Genomic DNA, 17639 nt, shown 5'->3' on the forward strand with positions numbered 1-17639 from the left:
TTCCTTTGGCACATGGAAGATGCTCTTTCAGGATTTATAGAAGGAACTGTCTTCCCTGACAAGAGGGAAGCTGGTCTGACATCCCAGAGCTGGAGAATTTATTTGGAGACCTGATGGTTCCACCTCCTCCTGCCTGTGCCTCTCAGTGGACCATCTTAGTGGCTTTGTCCTGGACCACTAGCTCTTCTGAGGCCAGGAAAGCACCCAATATCCAACTCACCAGCAGGGCATGCCAAGCCCAAAAACGGGAACTGCAGTGGAAACCCAAATCCCTGCCTTGAAACCACCTGCTGTTTTTCAAGGATGGGCCAAGGTGGTTAAGGAGATACCAGGAACTGAATTGTGTGGTTTGGAGTGATGAGGAATATAAGAGCCCGTCAGCATTTCATCTGTGCAGAGGCAGATAAAACAACTGCCCTCGCATGAGAAGTTTGCAGGAAAATCCCTGCCCAACAAGCAATACTTTCTTCTGAGAGATGGGCTGGTTTCATGAGGTTTCCCAACAGGAGAGTGCAAAGCTAAGGGACTTTAGGTCATCACCAATAGCAGACAGTAGTAGCTGCCCAAGGAGGGGGTGTCCCCACCCCAGGCTGATGACAGTAACAGAGAAAGCATGTTTGTTCTGAGGGACAAGCTGTCAACAGGGAGCCGGGCCCCATGCCTCAGGGTTGGGGCCTAGGAGCCACAGGTGCAAGGTTATAAGGCCAGTTGGGGAAGGAAGGAGACGGGACAGGCAGGCCTCCATCTTGAGCTTTAAAAAAAATTTTTTAAGACTTAATTTTATTTTTTAAAGATTTTATTTCTGTATTTTATTTACTTTAGAGAGAGAGATTGTGTGATCAGGGGGAAGGGCAGAAGGGGAGAAGGGGAGGGAGAATATCTTAACCAGAGTCTGTACTGAGTGTGAAGACTGACGTGGGGCTTGATCTCATGACCCTGAGATCATGACCTGAGCTGAAACCAAGAGTCAGATGCTTAGCCAAGCCACCCAGGGAACCCAAGACTTTATTTTTTTATTTATTTGAGCTGTTTAGGTTCACAGAAAGATTGGGCAAGTATAGAAATCTCCCATTACCCCCATACCTCACCCCCACTCCCTCTTCCCAGTATCCAACATGCCCCACCAGACTGGTAGGTTTGTTAAAATCAGTGAACCTATAATCGGTACATGATTATCACCCAGAGTCCAGAGTTTACATTAGGTTCACTCTTGGTGTTGTACCTTTCTGGGTTTAGATGAATGTGTAAGATACATATCCACCATTATGGTAGCCTCCCCTATTCACCCCTCTCCCAGTGCCTTGCACCTAACTGACCCTTTCACTGTCTCCATAGTTTGATCTTTCCTTCTTTTTTGGGAAGAAGTTTTTTTTTTTTTCCCCCTTGTCTCCTTTTAATTTTGCTATAATGTCACACAGTTGAAGTCATCCAATACGTAACATTTCCAGACTGTCTTTGTTCACTTAGTAATTTGCATTTAAGTTTTCCCTGTGACTCTTCATGGCCTGATAACTCATTTCTTTTTAGAACTGAAGAATACTCCATTTGTCTGGATGGACCACCGTTCGTTTATCCATTCCCCTGCTAAAGGACATCTTGGTTGCTTACAAGTTTTGACAGTTATGGAGAAAGCTGCCATAAACATCTGTTTGCAGGTTTTGGGGTGAGCATACTTTTTACTCCTTTGGAAGAAACCTTTAGACGATCTTCTGGAGTGGCTATACCATTTTGCATTCCCACCAGCAATGAACGAACATGCCTTCTGCTCCACATCCTTGTAGCATTTGGTGTTGTTGGTGTTCTGGATCAGGACAATTTTAATAGGTGTGTAGTAATACCTCATTGTCATTTTAATTTGTGTTTCCCAGATGGTTTATGATGTGGAGCATCTTTTCATGTGCTTATTTGCTGTTTGTACCTCTTCGGTGTCTGTTAAGGACTTTGGTCCATTTTAAAGTGGACTTTGGTCCATTTTTAAGTTGGATCATTCATTTTCTTACTGTCAAGTTTTAGGAGTTTTTTGTATGTTTTGGATCACAGTCCTTTATCAGACGTGTCTTTTGTGAGTATTTTCTCCCAGTCTGTGGATTCTCTTCTCATTCTTTCGACCTTGTCTTTTGCAGAGCGGATGTTTTTTATTTTAATGAAGTCCAGTTTAACAATTATTTCTTTCATGGATCATGCCTTTGGTGTAGTACCTAAAAAGTCATCACCAAACCCAAGGTCATCCAGATTCCCCCAACGTTATCTTATAAGACTGCCCCTTTGACTGGGGTTGAGTTGAACTTTAGATCATTTGAAAAGCATTGACTTCTTGACAATATTGGATCTTCCTACCCAAGAATGTGAAATAGCACTCCATTTATTTAGTTATTCTTTGATTTTGTTCATCAGAGTTTTGTAATTTTCTTATATAGATTTTATATATATTTTGTTAGATTTCACTTAAGTATTTCACTTGTATAGGTGCTAAAATAAATGATTATATACTGGTTTTAAGAAAATGATTGACTTTTGTATATTAACTTTGTATCCTGAAACCTGTCATAATTAATTATTATTTCCAGGAGATCAAAAAATTCTTTCAGGTTTTCTGTATAGATGATCATGCCATCTGCAAACAAAGCAGTTTTATTTCTTCCCTCCCAATCTGTATACCTTTTATTCACTTTTCTTATCTTATTGCTTTACCTAGAATTTCTAGTACAATGTTGGAAAGGAGTAATGAGCGGGGACTTCCTTAGCTTTTTACCTGATCCTAATGGAAAAGTTTCAAGTTTCTCATCATTAAGTATTATGTCAATGGTAGGTTTTTGCAGATACTCTTTATCAAGTTGAGGATCATCTTGAGCTTTTTTAGAATAGGGCCTCTGGCATGGAGAGGTATATAGAAATTCAGCTGTCAGGCATAAATGGGCCCTGGCTCTCAGAAACAAGGCTAGACCCAAGGGTGAAAACAGAGTCTCAAGGAGGATTTGGGAATAGCTGTGATCCTGTGAATCCCTCCTGTCTTACATCAGCTCCAGTCCTAGGGCTGATGATGGATCTGAGCCTCTAGCTGGGGAGCAAACATGAGCAGTGGCTCATACATGGGAAAGGATGACCTAGGACCATCACTGAAAACTGTGTCTTAAGGGGTTGAAGGCCATGACCAAGGCAAGAATGCAGGGTTTCCCAGGGGGCATCTTGGAGAGAGGCCCGGACAGACAGATCCTGTGAGTATGACTCAAGGCTTGGGGCTGCCTCTGACTGAGGCAGAGGTATGGATATTGGAGAAAGAAGAGGTGGGTGTAGGCTGTTAGGCTCAGAGAAGGCAGGCTGGGCTAGGGCCTTGCATAGTCAGGGTGAACCTCCCCCTGGCTGGGGTTGCTGACAGAGAGATGAGAGAGAGTTCAAGGTCCACCTGGCCCCTTTCACCATCCCACCTGAACATTGCAGGGACTTGTCTAGAACTCATGGAGTGCTCAGCTTCTGTTCCCAATTTCAAATGCATTTTCTTTGCGTGAGATTCTCCTGCTCTCTAGACTGTGGTTTTATTCAGGGCTCTAGACTGCTTTCTCTCTGTTGGGTAACTGTTTCCTTGAATTGACAGAGGAAGTGGTAAGAATGTGTCTTGGGGTGATTAGTATGGAAGTGGGGGGTGCTGATTGGACACATGCATTCTCTCACATCAGATAGTCTCATGTGACAAGGCAGGGAGGGATTGGGATTTGGTGGGGAGGCAGATGAAGACAGCTGAGTAGATTTGGCCTGTGTTGGGTAAACATCCTTGGGATCAAGGCGATCCATCAGTCCTGCATTTCAGAGCCATCCATCAGCCCTGGGGTCCAGGGCCGTCCATCAGCCCTAGAGGTCAAGGCCATCGGGGCCTCCCCCATCTGAGAGATGCTCCAGAAACTTGATCCCCAGCACTGCTCCTTCCTTCTAGCCCAGTCTTCTCAGCAGGTGGATCTTTTATAGGCTCCTAAAATTCTCTGCATCACTGTCTTTTCAAGTGGACACTCCCTCTGCAGCCTCAGAGATTCCTGTTCCCCCAAAACCCATTAAGGCAGGATGCTTCAAAACTGCCATGAGGGTATTCTGCATTCTTAGGATTTTTTTTTCCTACTGATTACAAAAGAAAAAAAATGGGTAATAACGCTGGTTAATTGAGGGAAGTCACAAAGTCTCCAGAGCTTCCATAGACTCTGCCCTTATCCTGTACAGAATGGTCAGTGGTGCCCAGTGGTGCTAATTTTGCTTTGACAGCCTTGGGGGAGAATCCCTGCTCTTCAGTTTCTAGGAGGAGGAACCCCACTCACCTTTAAAGCTTCTTTTTTTTTTTAAAGGAAGTTTGTTGTTGTTTTTTTTTTAAGATTTTATTTATTTATTTCAGAAAGAAAGAGAGAGAGCAAGCAGTGGGGAGTGGCAGAGGGAGAGGGAGAAGCAGGTTCCCCACTGAGCATTGAGCCCAATGTGGGGCTGCATCTCAGGACCCTGAGATCATGACCTGAGCTGAAGGCAGACACCTAACTGACTGAGCCACTCAGGCACCCCTTAAAGAACCTTTAAGGCTTCTTGAGATTGTTCTTGGGGAGGTTTCACTCTCCACTTGGCACTGAACCTCCAAGAGTGGAAGAGGGGGCAGATGTCAGTGGCAGCCGGAACCAATTACCACCTTTCCCGAGAGACCTTTAGGGCAAGCCCAGCCCATTGACTTCCTGGTTCACCACAATTGCTGTCAGGAGTCCAGGCCTTCATGTCAGGGGACTCTTCTGTATACCTCCTAATCATACCCTTGTCTGAGCCCTCAGCTTTTCCAAACCCCTCCCTGAACCCATCGGGGACTCATGGTCTAGCTAGGGCCCCCTCTTTCTTGGTCTCTTTGATGACTGTTCCCTACATTCTTGTTATGGTTTGGATTGCATCCTGCCAAAATTTGTACGCTGGATTCCTAACTCCCAGTACCTGAGAATGTGGAGATAGAGTTCAGACAGAGGTAATCAAGTTCAAATGAGGCCATTATAGGCCAAATGGGTCAAATAGGCCCCAATCCAATATGACTGGTGTCCTTATCAAAAGAGGAAATTTGGAGACAAACCCACATACCAAAAGCAACAATGTGAACATGAAACATAGCCATCTACAAGCCAAGGAGAAGAGAGAACAGATGCTTCCCTCACACCCATTGGAAGGAACCAACCTTGATGACACCTTGATTTTCAACTTCCGGTCTTCAGAACTGAGACAATAAATTTCCGCTGGTTCAGCCCCAGGGAACTACTATGTATACCCCGAGCTCTGACTCCAAGCTGCCCTCCTCTGAAGACATGACAGCTCTCTCCAGCGGAGGGTGGTTTCTCTCTGTTCCTTCTACAACCCCAGCTTGTTTGAAGTTCTTGTCACAGAGTCTACTCTGCCTTTTTGTGCTGCTGACACCGCCAGAGCTCCAGTCAACCCCCATCCATCACTGCTGACTTGAGCACCTGGCTCACTCCTGCTCCCGCTGCCTCAGATCATCATTTCACAAGATGGTGCCACCCAGTACTTGGCTTCTTGGCCACTCCTTGCATTGGTGGCAGAGCTGCCACTCAGAGGCTGTTTCTTTCCACAACTCGGCAGCCACTAGGTGAAGCACATGGATTCTGAGTTCGTCAACTATGGAGCTGATTTCTGGCCCTGTCATCTAGAGCTCAGAGTCTTTGGGCAAGTCATTTAACCTCTCTGAGTGGGTGTCAGTGTTTATATATAAAGTAAAGATGATACTAGTATCAACTTTATGGGGTCGTTTGGAAAACTAAATTAGAAAATGCAAATAAGGAACTATGGGGTCCATAATAAACTCATCATACATACTATCATCATTATTATTGTTATTTCCTGGAAGTAATCCTGGAGATTACCTGGAGTAAACACACGCACACACACACAAAGCAGATAGAACTTTGTAAGCCAAGAGGATGGGAGCAGAGCAAGAGAGGATAATCCATGGGATCGTTTACTTGATTTTACGCTAGTGGTAGACTTAGGTCTCGAATACAGATCTTCTAAGAGCCAGACAATGACTTCTAAATCCCAATACAATACATATAATTAATTTTTATATCTATTGTTTAAGGCAGGGTCCTATCCAGAGACAGAGATCACACAATTTATTTGACCCGAGAGATCTGAACATAAACAACAGTTAATTAAGCCTCTGGCTTCCTCTGGCTTCATCTTTGGGTCACCCCTTCCCTGACAGGGCAGAAGGCTAGTGGTGCCTACCAGATGGCTTCTGCCTTTTACTGGGATGTGGGGACAGGTAGCATCGCTGACCTGCTATCCAGATGTTTTTCTACTTCAGGCTTCAGAAATGTTTTGTCCTTTTGGGCAAGACTTTGATCTATCTATCCTGCTTAGGTTTTGTTTTGGTATTCTCTGCTCCTCCCTTTCTCAACACACACACACATATACGTGCGCACACACGCTCGCGCGCACACACACACACACACACTGATCTTCAGGGGTTCTCTGATTCAGTCCCAGGGATTCTAAGATTCCAATTGCCCAAGTGTCTGAGGTTATAAAGCTTAAGGATCTGCAAGAACAAATGCTGCTTCTCAAAGGCTCCACTTTCCAAGCAGGAAACACATAAGCCTCAGACCAGATGTACCAACTGGGACTATTTGGGTCTAGGTGTACATTGTTTAAATGTCCAATGGGTGAACAAGTCACTCCTATCCTACAGGAAATGTCCTGATAAGTTCTCGTAAGGCCTGGGAGGAAAAACACACAGTTTCTGAAAGTCCAGTGAATAGGAACAGTTGAGCCAGAAACATGGTTCCTGGATGGTTTTGTCTTCCCCTTGCAGGAACTATTATGGAACAGGTTGGGCAGGGGGTGGGGGGACAACGTGATCCCGTTGGGGTGTCTGCGATTGCTTCCAGCTCCAGCCAGCCCTCCCTGTGCCCTTACTTCCTGCCTGTGGGTCCGCAGCTCAAATGTTTTGGTTTTCCTTAAAGCTTAGGTCAGTTCTTTTTAGGTGGTCTTCCCCTGTGACAAAGAAGATATTCTTATTATCCCATTTCACACACAAGGAAACTGAGTCACTTATCCAAGTTACCCAGCTAGGAGGTGATAGTGACAGGACCCATGTTTTCACCTGCAGGCCACAGCGCATCCCTTGCTTCCCTGCTGGTCACAGCAGCCTCCAGGTGGAGAGATGCCTCCTTTTCCTTTTTAGCATGGACTTCCCTTCCTGCACCCTGTGCCCAGCAATACCCGCCCTTCCTTCCTTTACTCCCATTCCTCTTTGACCCTAAAGTCAAACCTCCAAACTGAGGCTACTTGTCAGGGTTTACTGCTCATAGGGAAATGGAACATTGACCACATCTGCAAAGGTAGAAAGTCCCAAAGTTTCCAGCCTGGGAAGAGCTTTGAATCCCTTTCCCGACAGATTGTTGACTTGGACTCCTGCCCCAGACTTTCTTCTCTGAGGCCAGCCTCCCCAGTCCACAGCCTCCTCCTGCCTTATCTTTCAGGAAAGCCCCACCTCCATCACATCTGTCTGCCAGAATGTCAGAAAACATACTGAAGTTCAGAAGTTCATGGATTGCCTATTGGAGCCTTGGGCATGACAAACAATAGAAGCCACTCCCTTCTAGGAAATACTGGCACCATCCAATCACCACAGAGAAAGGTGATTGCCATCCTCACTCCTGCCATGCTCCATCCGGAGCAGGAAAGAAAGAATGGATCAGTGTCACGTAACATCAAAAAGTTTCCAAGTGACCCAAGGCAGGGAGGAAGCAAAAGCTCTTAGCATAGATCAAAATAATTTCATTCACACAAAATGAAACCAAAGTTCTGAAAGTTGGAGAATGTGAACTTCCCCTGGAAACCGATTTTAAACTTTTAATCTAAATTATACCTTTAATGTCATACTTGAAGTATAGATAAGAATATGTGTCACATGTATATAAGCTATAAAGTATAATGAAACAAATCACAGTAAACCCGTCACTCAAACCCAAGTGCTAGAACACAGGACAAGACATTTGTATCTGTCTTCCTCCATATGCATTCCTTACCTCCCTCCCAGAAGTAACCACCTTCCCTGAATTTTGTGTTTGCTATTTTTTGTTCTAGTTTCTAGTTTTATCAAAATAGGAATATGTGTTTGGAGACTTGATTTCTTTATTCAGTTATGTTTCTGAAAATCAGTCATGTCTTCATGTGTGTTTCACCACTGTATTATAATTAATGGATGCAACTACTGTTCTCTGAATGGGTGTTTGGGTTGTTTACATTTGTGGGGGGGGTTCAAAAAGATCTGCCACCAAATATTCTTGCTTATGTCTCCTGGTCACATGTAAGAGTTTATTGCTGGGTCATAAAATACATGAATGTTCAACTTTACAAACTACTGGCAAGCAGTTTTTCTAAGTGATTGAATTAATTTACATTCCTCTTATTTCTACTTAGCATATCTTGATATGCATGACTATTTTCTCTGTAGTGGAATTCTTATTTATGTTTTTTGCACATTTTAAAATATATTTGTCTTCATTTTTCTTATCAATATATAGGAATTCTTTATATATTCTGAATACTAGTCTTTTGTTAGTTATATTTCCTGCAACTGTTTTCTAGATTTTGGCTTATGTTTTCCCTTGTGTCTTTGATGAACAGAACATCCTAAGTTTAATGTAGTCAAATGTATTAATATTTATTTATTTTTGTTTTGTTTAAGAAATCCTTCCCTAACCCAAGATTACATATGTATCCTACATATCTTCTCAAAGTGTTGCTTTTCTCTCTTATGACTCAATACATCTAGAATTGCCTTTGGGGGTAGTTTGAATTAGGGATTTAATCTCCTTTATTTTGTGTTCCATAGAGTTGAGCGATTTGTCCATGCACCATTTTTAAATTTTGTTCCTGTTTTCCCCCATTGATTTGCAAAGTCATCTCTTTTCATATATCAAATACTATGTGTGTATGTATTTCTGGGCTCTTTATTTTGTTCCACTGCTGGACTGTAAATTCCTGCACCAGTATCACACGGCTTTCCATTTCCATTGCTTAAAAGAAGTCTTGCTTTCTGGAAGGCATGTCTCATCACTTTATTCTTCTTCAGGAGTACATTGGCTATTCTGAGTCTTCTGTTCTTCTATATAAATTTTAGAAAAATTTGTTAAACTTTAAACAAACCAACAAAAACAAACAATAAACACTGGAGTATTTTTTTTTTCTAATTGCATTCAACCTATGGATATCTGTGGTCAATGGGAGGAAACAAAATCTTTAAATGATATTAGCTTCATATCCATGAACATGGGTTGTCTTTCCATTTATTTTGGTCTTTAATCTTCCAGTTGAGTTTTGTAATCTTATAGCTATAAGTCTTGTATATCTTTATATTTATTTCCAAGTAGCTTAAAAATTTTATTGATGTGAAATTTTTTTCAAATTGTTTATTGTTGGTATATAAAAAGGCAATCAAGTTTTAGTATTAATATCATCTGCCACATAACTAAACTCTACTAGCAGATCTAATAATTTGCCTGTACATTCTATTGGGTTGTCTATATAGACAATTATATCAAATTTGAATAATGATAGCTATGCTTTTGCTTTGCAATCCTTATACTTTAATTTCTTTTTATTGTCCTACTGAGCTGGCTAGGACCTCTAGTGTTGCATAGATAGGAAGTACAGAAACTGCTGCTAATATTCCAGTATTTTTATATTACGAGTGACGTTTGCTATAGGTGGTGGGTTTTTTTTTTTTAGGCTTTTATTTATTTATGAAAGAGAGAGAAAGCATGAGGAGGAGCAGAGGAAGAGGGACAAGCAGATTCCATGCTGGGCAGGCAGCTTGACATAGGGCCCCACCTCAGGATCCTGAGATTACGACCTGAGTAAAACAAAGAGTTGGACGCTTAACTGACTGAGCTACCCAAGTGTTCCTGTAGGTTCTCTTGAAGACAGTCTTTATCAGTTTAAGCAAGTCTCTTTATTCCCAGTTAAGAGTTGTGTGTATGGGCATATTCATGTGATTTAAATCATGAATGGATCTCTAAATAGTACCAATTTCCTTTTCCCACATCTGTTGGAATGACCTATAGTTTTTCTCCTTTAATGTCTTAGGCAGTGGGGAACATTTGTAGATGTTTAAATGCAAGACCTCCCTTATATGCCTGGCTTAAATTAATGTAGTCATTTATATTATCTTTTTTTTTGTACTCTACTGCATTTTATTTGCTAAAATGTTTTATCCATATTCATATATGCAATTGGCTTATTCTTTTTACTACTTGAACTATCTTTGTTTAGGCATCAAGATAATTCTGGCTGCATAGATGAGTGGGGAAGAATTTTGGCTTCTATTTTCTGGAAGTTTTTTGTCATATTAGCATGATTTGTTCCTTGAATTTTTGGTAGAATTCACCCATAAACTGTAGTATATGCTTAGTGAGGCACAATACTTCTGCTTCAATTTATTTAATAGTTTTTTAAAGGAAAATTCAGGCTTCTAGTTCTCTTGATATTTTTTTTTTTTTTTTTTACCAAGGGTCACCTGAGTGGCTCAGTCAGTTAAATATCTGCCTTCAGTTCAGATCATATACTAGAGTCCTGGGATCAAGTCCTGAGTTGGGCTCCCTGCTCTGCTTCTGCCCTTCCCCCAACTTGTTCTCTCTATCTCTCTCTATCTCAAGTAAACAAATAAATAAGACCAAAAAATTTGTTTAGCGAGATATACTATTCTAAGTATTTGTTTTGTATAAAATTTAAAATTAGGATCTATGGGTTTTGACAGATTTCTGCAAGTTTCTTTTAAATCTCTGTTTTATCTGTCATTATGGTCATTTTTCATTCCTAACACTGTTTTCCTTTATCCCCCCCACCTTTTTTTTCTCTTCATTACTCCTGCCAGAGTCTTTCCAAAGAACCCATTTGGGGTTTATTCATCGTTTTCTATCATATTTGTTGTTGCTGTTGACGTTGACTTCTGTGCTTATCTTTGTTATTTCTTCTATATCTCCCTGTGCTAGTTCTATTGTTCCTTTTTTAACTTCTGCTATTGTAAGCTTAACCTGTAAACTTCCAGCTATTTTTCTTTTTATGCGCTTTCTGTATTGTTATATTTGACCATTAAAACTAAAAAAAAAAAATCCTCACACATTTAGAAATTTAAAAACACACGATGTAACTGATAGCTCAAAGAATATAATCATGAGGCACCTGGGTGGTGCAGATGGTTGGGCGTCTGACTTTTGGTTTTGATTCTGGGTCATAATCTCAGGGTTGTGAGAACAAGCCCCGTGTCAGGCTCTGTGATCAGCACAGAGTCTGCTTGTGTTTCTCTCCCTCGCCCTTTGCCCCTCCCCCCACTGCACACGTTTGAGCGCACGTACTCTCTCTCTCTCAAGTAAAGAAATAAATCTTTTAAAAAAAGAATATAAGCATGATTGAATTAAAAGAACACTTACAATTGAGTAACATGAAGATATCAAAACTTGTGGGATATGGTAAAGTCACATTTTTAAAAATTAGAGCCATTTGGGGTCCTTGTGCCACTGAGCCAACAGGCAGAGAAAGGAGTCACTGAACTGGCTGGAACTATTGATGCTTATTACCAGAGGGGAGATTAAGTTGCTTCTACACAAGGTAAGTGATGTCTGGAACCACAGCAATTCATGTGTATGCCTGACAGTATTTTCTTTCCTCTACTCTTGGTCAGTGGCAAACTGAGGCAACTCAATAAAGACAAGACTTCCAAGACCCCAGATCCCATAGAATGAAGTGTTGGATCATCCCACCAAATAAAGGCCCTATTTGGTCAATGTGTTGGAAGAGAGTAAGGGAACAATAAAAAGAATGGTGGGAGGAAGTAGTTGGAACACCAATTTAGGACCTATGACCAGCTGGGGAGGCAGTGACTATAATAACCATATTATTTAACCCACCACCCCCACCCCCTATTTTTTATACAGAATACCTGTGGCAGTGAATGTTTTAGGTTTCAGTTGAGAATATGTCTGTGTTGATATTGCCCTACAATGATATTGTAGCTGATGGGACTTTCCATGTTCCCCATCCAAGGCACATGGAATTTTCACTTGGATGAAGGACAAGAGAGGATGGTGGTGGCAAAATGGGTAGATTATGCCAGATATCCTCACGTGCTCATTCCTACCTACTCTACACTCTTCTCCACCCCACTTTCTGCCCTAGGAACATGACTCAGTGTGGATGAGAAGAGCCAAGTCCTCTGGCTTCCAGGTAGTTCTGGCCATGGGGAAACCCTGTCTCTGGGGAGAATCAGAGGGAGGGAGGGAGGAAGAGGAAAATGGAGTCTTTATTTCTCTGATTCTTTCCCTGCAGAGTTACTTTGGGTAGACTATGTCCACCAAGTAAAGGTCACTGGCCCTCTCATAGTCCCCCTCTACACAACTTTCTGCTTCCAGGTTTCATAAACTTTTCTTCTCTTTAGTTCTATAGACCCAGGAATGCAACAGGTCTGTAGTCCTCTCTCTGGGATATGGAGCCATTCTTTCTGGTTCCCCACATGCTACCTCTATATCTATAAGTAGTTCCTTTATTAAACACCCCTTGAATCATACTAATTCAGGATGCCATAGGATGTCATAGTTTTCCTATTGGATATTTGATGGTGAGTCAGGAATAGGAGTCTCAAATGAAGAAGCAGTATTGCAATGAAATCTTCTTTTAATGACTTTTTCCAGATGTATTCCATTGACTTAGATTTCTTCTTAAGAAGTGTGTTTCTGACCAGTTACTTTTCATTACCTTCCACATGTTATTAATTGTAAACTGTTCGAGGCTATTACCTGATCACAGATATTCACCACTTTGGCAAGGGGAATGTTTTCATGCATGTTCACTATGTCGTCAGCACCGTTATGATTATCAGTCAACTCTTATCTCTATTTAACATAGCTTCGGGAATTTCCCCATCACGCAAGGAGTGAACAACAGATGAATCATAGTTTACCATTTCTTTGCTTATCAGCTGCTCTAACTTATTTACATTTTAGGCTGATAAACTTCTTGTGCAAGCATCAAGTTTTCCATCACCGTCTTCTCAGTAGTCACAAAAAGAAGTCTTCAAAGCCCTTATGGACAGGTTCATTTTTCAAATATCACTGTAGACAGAGGCTGTCAAGTCTCTGGGAATGCTGATTTGTCAGCATTATTCGAAGCATTGGTCATTGTGTAAATAACATTCTGAAGAGTCAACTCTTTTGGGGAGTCATGATATCTTGGGCTTCTATGATGATCGCAAGTACATAGTCTGAAAAGAAGTGTTTATCTTTGTTCTAAAATTCTTTGTGCTCAGGCTATAGTACACCCATCTCACTGGGGAGACCTAAATGCTAAAACATTGGTGCTCGTGAGAAATTCAGGAAGGAGGTATGCATGGCAATTTTCCAGGAATGACGATAACATTTCGGAAGGAGGTGTGCATGGCAGTTTTCCAGGAATGATGATAACATTTCACAAGTCGTTTTTTCTAGTCCAGAATGCCTACAGTGAGTTGGCAACTGGCACGAAGTAGTTATTAGTCGGTCAGAAAACATAGTCTACTCAAAGTAACTCTGCAACAAAACAACCCGTGTTGTCTTGGTGGCATGATAACGGACAGTAAGGTGCATCCACATTTCAAAGACGGCACATGTCCGTTTCTTTCCAGTAACTTCCACACATATCCTGTAGGTACCTGTAGCACTTGGCAGACCAAGAGGAGTCCACGGTATAGCCAGTTGGTGGCTCCTCATCGACCTTTCTAGAGAGTTTTCTCCCCACCACCAACTGATCCATGTCATAGTTCTAATCAGTTAATATCATAGCAAACCCACTGATGCCATTTTCAGCAGTTTCGTTATCAGCAAAAGCTTTTTTACCTCCGATTTTGACATTTTCATGCTTTGGTTATATGTAGAGTCAAAAATAAAGTAAAAAAAAAAAAATCACACACCCCCCCGAGAAAACAAAGTATAAGGGAACAATGGAGGTAAGTGTGGCCGGTAAGCATAATTATTTAGCTAGGGGTCAGAAACTGTCACTAAATCTGTGCCAAGTTTACACAAAAGTAGACCATGGGTCTCTAGGGACACTCCCTCCCCTGCAGCCAGGCTGTCTTTTGCTTAACACTTGTCAGGAATATCTTGTATGCTTTTACTTTCAATGTTTCCCTGTCCTTAGATTTTATGTGAGTGTCTCATGTGTATGACACTCACATGGACTTAGTTTGGTTTTTTTTTTTAATCTACCTGGCAATCTTTTTTAAAAAATATTTTATTTATTTATTTGACACACAGAGAGAGATCACAAGCAGGCAGAGAGGGGGAAGCAGGCTCTCCACTGAGCAGAGAGTCTGATGCAGGGCTTGATCCCAGGACCCTGAGATCATGACCTGAGCCGAAGGCAGAGGCTTAACCTACTGAGCCACCCAGGTGCCCCTAACCTGGCAATCTTTTAACTGGTGCATGGAATCCATATGTTTTTCAAAGTATCAAAATTATTGATGTATTTGAACTTCTTTTTTTTTAATCAAGTAACTTTTTGTATCCTACTTCTTTTTTCTTCTCTCTTGTTTCTTTCTTTTTTCCCCCTGAAGATTTTATTTTTAAGTAATGTCTACACCCAGTGTGGCACTTGAACTTACAACCCCAAGATCTAGAGTCATATGCTTTTCTGACTGCACCAGCCAGGCACCCAATTTCTTTCCCCTTTTTAATTGGTTTCCTTTCTTTGTATTCATTTTGACATAAATATTAGTAAATACGTATATTCTTTTCCTATTCATTGGATGATTTTCATCAAAATTTTACTACGCACATTTAATGTGCCTAAAGTTAATCTTTAACACTGGTTAAGCATAGCGTAAGCAGCTCAGAATGTTCTAACTCCACCTCTCCTAAGGCACATATGGTTGTTATCATCCAACACATTAATTTGTCCTTTTTAAAACCCTAGACATTATACATTATTATTAACTTATATTGATACTGTTTCTTTGCATTCACATGCACATGTGTGAGTCAGGATTCCGTTAGAGAAGTAGGGTCACTAGAAAAGATGTGACTAGAGTTTTGCCTTGAGGATTCAGTCTTCCTCCACTATGGGAGCTGGTTAAATCTTTCATATGATGCCGTTGCATCTGTGTTAGGTCTGCTAGGCAGGTTGTCAAAAATAGAAGACGCATGTGACTTGAGAGAAGCCAGGACAAACAGAAACCTCCAGGTGCGAGCTGAAACCATGAGGACAACTGTCACATAAGCCTCTGACCACCACCAAGACTCCAGAGAGGGTGACTTGCAGAGGAAACCTGTCCTCTTTGGCACAGAGCTAACTACACTTCCAGCAATGGAGCTGGGACCTGACATTGAAGGGGTTACTAAGAAGCCTGCCATCATTCGAAGTGCTATTCTTTATTGTGGCAATTTCAACTTTCTCTCACTGCTTTGAAGATCTTCTTTTTGACTTTGGTGTTCTGAAGTTCCAAACTATGACCCCGCAGATAAGCAACAATGGGCATGAACTACAGTAGCATCTTTTTACTAAGAAGAAGCTTGCTGCTTCTTAATCTGAATTAAATGTCTCTAATGGCCCATGCCAGTTGGGATCCACACAGGGACAGAAGTTCTTGGAAATATTGTTTCAGATTAGCAACTCAACACAAGACAAATCCACCACAATACTTAACATTGCTTTTGCTTATCACATGTTCTTGCATCTCAGAGTGTCCCTCCTGGATCTTTTTCTTCTTGAAGAATGTATTTTTTTTTAAGATTTTATTTATTTATTTGACAGAGAGAGAGATCACAGTAGGCAGAGAGGCAGGCAGAGAGAGGGGAAGGGAAGCAGGCCCCCTGCTGAGCAGAGAGCCCGACGTGGGACTCGATCCCAGGACCCTGAGATCATGACCTGAGCCGAAGGCAGCGGCTTAACCCACTGAGCCACCCAGGTGCCCTTGAAGAATGTATTTTAAAGTTATTTTTGGTTCAAGGATCTTGGTGACAAACTCTCAGTTTTTATCTGTACATGTTTTCATTTCACCATCACTACTGAAAGATGGTTTTACTGAGCATATAATTCTTCTTTTTTTAAGATTTGTTATTTATTTGAGAGAGAAAATGAGAGAGAGAGAGAGAGCATGAGAAGGGGGAGGGTCAAAGGGAGAAGGAGACTCCCTGCTCAGCAGGGATTTCCAATGAGGGACTCAATCCTGGGATTCCAGAATCACGACCTGAGCCAAAGGCAGTTGCTTAACCAACTGAGCTACCCAGGCGCTCCTGAGCATATAATTTTTGGTCGAAAATTATTTTGTCTCTAAAATTTCGGTGTCATACTATTGACTTTGGTTTCCATTGATACTGGTGAGAAGTCTGCTTATCATGCTAATTGTTACTTAGTAGTGACCTCAACCTTCTCCACTTTTAAAATCTCCTCCTTGGCTGCAATGTTTTGGCAGTTTCAAAATGTTGTGGCCAGGGGTACCTGGGTGGCTCAGTGGGTTAAGCCTCTGCCTTCAGCTCAGGTCATGATCTCAGGGTCCTGGGATCGAGCCCCACATCAGGCTCTCTGCTCAGCAAAAAGCCTGTTTCGTCCTCTCTCTCTGCCTGTCTCTCCGCCTGCTTGTGATCTCTCTCTGTCAAATAAATAAATAAAATCTTTTAAAAAATGTTGTGGCCAGGGACAGACCACTTTTTATTTACCCTGCTTGTCCAGACAAGTACCTTAGACCCCCCGCTCTGAGTTTCCGATCAGTTTTGAAGTGCTCTAACTGCCATCTCTTTAAACATTGCCTCTCCATTCTCTGTATTTTCTCTTTCTGAGAGTTTGGCTTTTTAAAAACCACATTCTGTTGTTTGTATCTCTTAACTTCATTTTCATATTGTCCAACCTCTTGTTTCTCTGTGTCATATTCTGGGGAATTTCTTTGATTTTTCACTTTCCCAATGCACTGGTTTTCTCCTAATATACAGTCTAGCCCCCCTACTGGGTTTTCTGATTCAGCAGGTGCGCGCGCGCACACACACACACACACACACACCTGCTCGTGGGTACACACATAGCATGCATGTACATTCCAGCTCTCTTTTGCAAATCTGCCTGGTTATTCTCTTCTGCTTGTTCATTTTTATGCTTTGATTCTTTATTTCTTTAAACATTTTAGTCACATAGCTCAAAACCTTGTGGTCCCTGCGACTCTAAAGTTGTTGCTTACTAGCACTGCCTGTTCTCATTCGCAGAGAGTTAGTGATCTTTGACATACACCTTTGCTTCCTCTGAATCCCTCAGCCCAAACTTAGGATGCTTCACTCCAGAGGGGACTTTCTTCTATTTCTGCTTGGAGGCATGGATGCTGATCTGTCAGGATCACTTCAGCCCTCACTCCCAGGGGCCTTGACCCATCACAAGAATCCCTGGTCCAACCTCCCACAATATGGCCTCCCTGGGGCTCAAGCAGTCTGACAGCAGAGCTGTCTCCATGATTCAGAACAACTTCCCCCTCCATGCTGTGGGTTCTGGCCCCAGCTGTGACATGGGGGACTTGGGGGGAAAGAAGAGGGAGGGTCATTAAAGAACCCCACTACTTCTTGTGAGGCTGTGATTCTTTGAAGAGAATGTCCTATCTAGAGCCC

The sequence above is a fragment of the Neovison vison genome, chromosome 12 (assembly GCF_020171115.1).
Source record: "Neovison vison isolate M4711 chromosome 12, ASM_NN_V1, whole genome shotgun sequence".
NCBI lineage: Eukaryota > Metazoa > Chordata > Mammalia > Carnivora > Mustelidae > Neogale > Neogale vison.